The sequence below is a fragment of the Excalfactoria chinensis genome, chromosome 2 (genome assembly GCF_039878825.1).
Source record: "Excalfactoria chinensis isolate bCotChi1 chromosome 2, bCotChi1.hap2, whole genome shotgun sequence".
NCBI classification, from domain to species: Eukaryota; Metazoa; Chordata; class Aves; order Galliformes; family Phasianidae; genus Excalfactoria; species Excalfactoria chinensis.
This window is the reverse complement of record NC_092826.1, coordinates 3,598,745-3,605,653: the sequence shown is the minus strand read 5'-3', so window position 1 is coordinate 3,605,653 and position 6,909 is coordinate 3,598,745.

The window sequence follows — 6,909 nt, the reverse complement described above, 5'->3', positions numbered from 1 at the left end:
CCTACATCTGGATCATGTCTCCAGGGGTGGAGCTTCTACCACCTCTATGGGCAACCTGTGCCAGGGCTTCATCACCCCTGCTGTAAAAAACTTTCTCCTGACGTCCAATCTAAATCTCCCCTCCTTTAGACTGAAGTCATTTCCCCATGTCCTGTCACAGCAGATCTTGCTTCTTCCTTCTTACAGACCCCTTCAGATACTGAATGGCTGAACAGCCCCAGCTCTTTCAGCTTATCCTCAGAAGGAAAGTCCACATCTCTCCTGTACTGAGAGTTCCACATCTGGGCACATTACTCAACGTGGGGTCTTGCTAGCTCAGAGCAGAGAGGCAGGTTCACATCCTTTGGCCTGCTGGCTATACTTCTTTTGATGCAGCCCAGTATACATCTTTACATCCCCCAGCTTGTACTGATAGTGGAGTTTGCATGACCCGGGTGCAAGACCTTGTACTTGGTTTTGTTGTAACTCATAGGTTCTCCTGGGACCACAGCTTGAGCTTGTTTGGGATGTTTTAGACAGAATGACAGAAGAAAGTTGAACCTATGTGTAGATCATCTGGATAAGGGGATGAATCCTGTATCTGTACAAAGACTTGTTTATTACTTTCACCAGGGAGTGCGAGTCCTCCCTTCTCCCAGCTTCAGTAGCTGTTTGTGCTGGATTCAAGGGAAAGGGAAGGAAGGATGTCAGGAGATCTGAGAGAGCTCTGGGCCCTTGCATGCTACCAAATGAACACAGCAGTCGTATTTGTGTGCTCAGGCAAGGTCTGTGTTTATCTCCAAGGGAAAAAGAGGTGTAGATTTGGATCACTTTGGCCATCACAAGGGATGGCCCTGAAGATGTAGGCTTCATGAGCCATTAAGTCGTAGATGACCGTACATTTGAATGTATCTGTATTTGCATGCAAAACAGCATTTTATACTGTACATGTCACATTTCTTGTATTCAGATTCAAGCACCTGATCCTCATAAGTTTGCAGAGCACACATCTTCTGTGGAGATCCTGCTTCTCCTAAACAGGGCTCAGACTTACCTTGTGATTTTTGATGTACGGTGAGCACATCCTTCCTCCTGCTCTGTGCAGTGGACATGTGCGTGGTGCGTGTGGGCCATGCATGGCACCAGTGCTTGTGAGACATCTGGAGAATATCAGTAGAGACTGGGTCCTATGAACAGGATCTCTACTATTGTCTTATTCACAGCAAATTAAACACACCTATGTTTAGGATTTCTTTCTGCCTGGGAGTCGAGCCAGATTTTTTGTGTGTGGCCAAGCAAATTCTGGGAATTCCAGCATAAAGCCTTCATACCTTTAATGCTGATAGTTTTCTGCTAAATTCATGAATACTCATTCACTTGGGTGGTGTGATGCAAATGCTTGAGCACTTGGATGTTAGAGACACAGGTAAGGGTGAAGCTTGACTCTGTGCCATTGCACAACCACAGTTAACTCTGTACTCTTTCTGGTTTTTGGATTACCTTTCTATGATGCACTTGTCCAGCTCTTAATGCAATTGGTCTACCGTCCTTTATTTGGCCATCTGATGCAAACCATTCCTTGTAATCTCTCAGAAACAGGTACTGTGATTATCCTGGATGAATGCAAGCATCAGCAGTCATAACAGTTTCAACCACATGGTGATACAAATGCAATTGGTCTGGACAACCCTTGGAAACTGTAGTAGTCAAACCTTGCAGGCGATGGGGATTTTTGAAAAGCAAGTATCAGGTGGTATCATCAGAATGACTGAGTTGTACAGGTCTCTTTGAAAACAGCGAGAAAATAAATGTCTGCCACAGTGTACCATGACTACAGAGAATAAGAGACATATACAGGGATAGCTCGTGGGTTGTTCAGCACATCTGTGACAGAGCTGAATAATATGCCCAGTTTCTTGGCCATTGGATCACACACCATACTGCATAAATAATATTAAAGTCTTAAAGAATCCCGGTGTCCTTGTCACAACCAAGATACTGCACGTTGCTGAAGAAAGACAGAGTCTTATAAAAACCAGAAAAAGGGGCCCTCATAAATCACTGTGTCTATACTTAGAAATGTGTTAAACCTTCTAAGCTCCATTTCAGAGCACGTAATTTTTTTCTTCTTTTCTTTTTTCTCTTTTTCTTTTTCCTGAGTTAAAAAAATCCACCCAAAGGTCAGTCAGAAACAGGAATAAAACTGTCTTTGAAATCTCAAGCTGCTGTAATAGCATTTTTGGCAGTGAATGATAAACTTGAACAGTTGAGGTTTACGTGGAAGATCAAGTGAACATGTGTTTGTCTATACATTAAATAATCCTGTAGTGGCTGTTTTTCATTCTGTCTCCAGACCTATCAGCTTATTTATAGATTTTTACTACACATGGACTTCCTGAACAAAAGAAGGTAGACAAACTAGCTCTGAATAAACCCTCACAGTGGAGCTATGCCCATAAAGCATCACTCCTGGGCAGGAGTCCCATTTTAATGATAACCTCCTAGATAGTTTGAATACTAACCCTCCATTTGCCTATCTGGCAGGGATTTTTATAGTTTTTCAGTCTTTCACAGCTTTCGAAGCATTCCTCAGGAAGATCTTCTAATCCTGAAGGTGTTGAGTTGAAAGAGAATTGGTCATCCTGGCCAGAGCTCTTAGACATGTCTGGGGTGTAAAGCCTATCAGCCAGTACACAGAGTATGCCTGGCTAAAGGGACTTAAAAGCCATATATTCAGCTCTGAAATTAAATGAAAAGCCTAGGCAGTCCTTGATAATTGGGTAGTGGTAACACCTGAGGATGGCAGAGATGTTGGGTCTTTTCTCTGTTAAACCTCATAGTTAAGCATTGTGTTCCTTGCTTAGTTAAACCTGGAGAAATATATTCAGGGTCTGATTTTGGGGGTAATAGCTCAATGTTAGTTAAGGCAGGGAGTGCCATGACCCTGATAAGTAGATGCACAGTGATGTGTTGTGTCTGGAGAGTGATCCCTGGTCCCAGTGCTGACCCTTGGTGAAACCATGCTTGTTGCTCCACATCCACATCTTCCGTGTGGAAGTGTTAGCATAGCTTCTAGGAGGTTCTGCTTTATGATCTTCCCCAGCACAGAGGTAAGGCTGACAGGCTGGCAAGGCCCTCTTTGTTGCCCTGGTCTCTATCACCCATGGTCTTTTGATGCTGAGGTGGGTCTGATGAACAGATATGTTCATCTATGACATCTATGACAGTAGATTCAAGGCATAACCAGTTGTGTTCAGGCTCTCAAAGAAAAAGACTGGCTCCAGTCACTTCAGATCTAGTTAGTGTAGTTGGGCTTTGAGCTACTTCAATATCCTGAGTTGCCAACTCAGTGTCTTGAGTAAGCAACTGAATAGAGCCCTAGTGCTAGATGAGAAGGATCTCAACCCTCTCCCAAGCTGGATGAGCTGGAACAGACAGTGAACAAATTTGTCCATGAAGATTTTTGGATGCTGTCCATAAAGCTGCTCAAATGACACTTGGGCTCCCACAATGTGCCCATGGTACCCTAACCTACACCATGACTCACTCTGCCATTTCCAGTGACGTTCTTGTCCCTTCCTCTTCACAAAAGCAGCTTTTTGTGTATCAGAGATGATGTGAATCAGAAAGGGAAACAATGGCTCACATTGGCATAATGGCTGGTTTGTGGCCCTGTCAGAGATGATTATTTCTCACAGTGAATTTTCACCGGATCTGAAGGTTGTGCTCAGAGGCTCCACTTACTTTACATTTAACAAACCTCTGTGAAAGGAAGTTGAGTGCAACCATGGAGGGAACTCAGGCCATGCTCATTATCCTACTTGCTTTTTCTTTTCCTCCTTTCACATTTTTGCAGAACTTTAGGTGGCATCCTGGACCTAGGAAAAAGGTGAAACCTTATCAAGGACTGTGCTTGCAAAACGAACATGCAGGAGATTGTACCTGGATTTCTTCCCCTTTCTCAGTGCCCAAATGAAGTATTAGATTGCATCTGGTCTCCATATTTACCCTTCCATGCCCCAAAATAACAAGAGCCACATCCCGAGCATGCAATCTGAGCAGATCAACAGGACCTTTTCATTTAGATCTACAAAAGATTTTGACAATTGAACATATAAACCTGCAGTGCCACTTTCTAAACAGCATATATCATGGAGAGCCTGATCTCCTGTGCAGGAATACATCTTTCCTCTGTATCTTTGTTTGTCTCTGTAAACAGTGCTTTGAGAAATCACCCTTCTAACACCAATAAAATCTGTTGTTTAATATATATATATATATATATATACTTAAGCAGAGCTATTTCTGGTAGCTCTGTCCTGTGTATAATTCTGTGCTCATTTCAAATACCACTGCTACATTTCTTCCATCATCTTGCTCTTCTATTCTGGTTAAAATTGAGATCAAAAATAAAACAACAACATTCTGTACTGCCCAAAGTGTTTCACATAAACTGGCACAGCCCAACAGTTTTAAGGCTCAGTGGTCCAACCTTCAGAGCCCTTAAGACATATAACTTTCCATTAGTCAACCGGACAACTCACATAGGTCCTAGTTCAAGTGACCAGAGAAGTACACTCATAACTAAGAGCCAGATTTGCAAACAGCAGATGACCTGTTTCTTTGGAATTTTCCATAGTTTAATCTTTAACGGAGAATGCTGGGTTCTTGAGGGAACTACAGCCTCCCACCCTTGCAGTGCCATGGGATGGGTGCCTCACAGCAAAGCTGCAATGCCAACGTCAGCTGGTTGGGTATTCAGATGAAGAGTTAGCATAAGCTGTCTGCTATGGGAACACCACTTTCTTGCTAAGTTGGCTATTTATGCACTCGCATCTTGGCTACTTAGAGTGAGTTTGACAAGTGAAATGCATTTACTATATAGCTATGTAATAAACGTTAAACTTTGACATTAGGGGTATTTATTTATTCCAGGACAGAAAAAGGGGAAAAAATAGCTATTGCTTTTAATTTCCAGCTTCACTGACTCAAGACCTACCAGTCTTGCCCTCACTGAAAGAGTCCTTGCTGTCCCTTGGCAAGTATGCTCTAAGGGCGAAATGAACTCAAAGATTTGTGGCTGGAATGAGCTAGGATGTTTGGAAAGAAAATAATAGTGGTTTTATGTAAAATAGTCAAGCTAATGTAAGAAAAGTTTGGACTTTATTGGCTCTAAGTCTGTTAGTATTAGGTAGACTCCTAGACAACGTAAATCTCAACTTCTTGAGGAATAAAAATGTAAACAATTTGAACTTTAATGATGCAATCAAATGAGTTAATCTTTCGGGGATAATTCTACTCCTGATGAAGCTGATGGAAGTTCTGAATTAAGCAGTTTCCTCTGAAGATGTAAAACAGCCTAAAAGTGGATGCAAATGTGCTTTTTGTTCATGTCTGCTCTGGCATGGGGCAAATAAAGACATGAGCAGAGAAGCTCAAGAAGTTCTGGTGGTTGGTATTGTCAGAGACACTGGGAAGGGCTGCCCAGGGTGGTGGTTGAGTAACCATCCCTGAAGGTGTTCAACCAACGTTTAGATGTTGTACTAAGGAACATGGTTTAGTCAGGAAATATTGATGATAGACAGACAGTTGGACTGGATGATCTTGGAGGACTTTTCCAACCTTGGTGATTCTGTGGTTCTATGGTTTTGCAAGACATCAATTCCAGCTGACTATTCTCCAAGCTGGAGGCCGCATACCCCAGAGAGAACTTGGCAGAAACCATTTTCACTGGCTTTTGAGATGAGCTACAAGAGCTGGGTGGGAACAGAGAGCCGTGGCAAATGTCAGCCCTCTCTGAAATAGCTTCTGCTGTCTGGATAAGCAGTTCACCTGTGAAGGAGGTTTTTAAGTTGTTTGCATCTGTGTTGGTTACAATTCTATAGTAACCAACAGTTCTTGACCAGTTGCATATTTCTCCTGCCCTGTTTACACTACACAAAAACTGGAGTGGCTGCTTGGGAAATGACTCAAAGAAGTGATATACAAGGGTCTTTGACAAAAAGAACAATTCTTAATCCCATGTTGGGATTTCACTGCAGTGAGTGAAATGGAATTGGTCCTTGCTGCAATATGGGCTCACAGTGGCTGAAGATGACCACAGAACTACACTCAGTTGTTGGTAAGGATGTAGTCCCTTGATTTACAACCTTTAGCTCAGAAAAAATGTATATTTTCTGTTGTGTACATGACCTCTAACATCCCCAGCTGTCCTGTTGTACTAGCTTATTATGAGGCTGTGTGGTGTAGCCTGGTTGGTGCCCTCTAAATAGAAAGTGCTAAGCCCCCTCCACCTCCTCACATAGCTAGTGATACTCATTGAGTCTACCTTCAACTTCAAGCCTGTAAAGAAGATGTATTAATACTGAAGGAAGCAGTAAAACGTTTAAGGAACTCCTAGTTTATTGATATATTTTACAGCATGTCAATCCACACTCTATAAAGCCTTTCTGTGTGTTTGAGCAATGAGGCCAAGGACTTTCCTTTAAGGGTTTCCTGTAAGTTGGCACACATTTCATTCCTGGAAGTGGCTACAGGCTTGTTATTGGTTTGTTCTTATTGATGGCTTTTGGAGATTTTGGCAAATAACAAGTGAGTGTAAAAAGAAGGGAAATAAGTAGATCCCAGCAGCACATTGGTTTGCTCTCATGCACCCAGGAGCTATGAGGGTCACAGATTAATGGGAAAATTATGTTGTTAATTATCTTTGGCTGCCAGCACAGCTCTGAGGCAAAACCATATCAAGTATTGATAAACAAATGTGAACTGTGTGTCTGCTCTGTGCTGCTCTCAGAACTGGCCTGTGGTTCTGAGGTCTTCCAAGGTTACTTTAGGCCACTCTGTGTGGATCCTGATGGCAAATTTGCTCTCCCATTTAGACTGTATTTGCCATGACATGGGTTTTGTGTCTTCTCTCTTCTAATTAGGGCT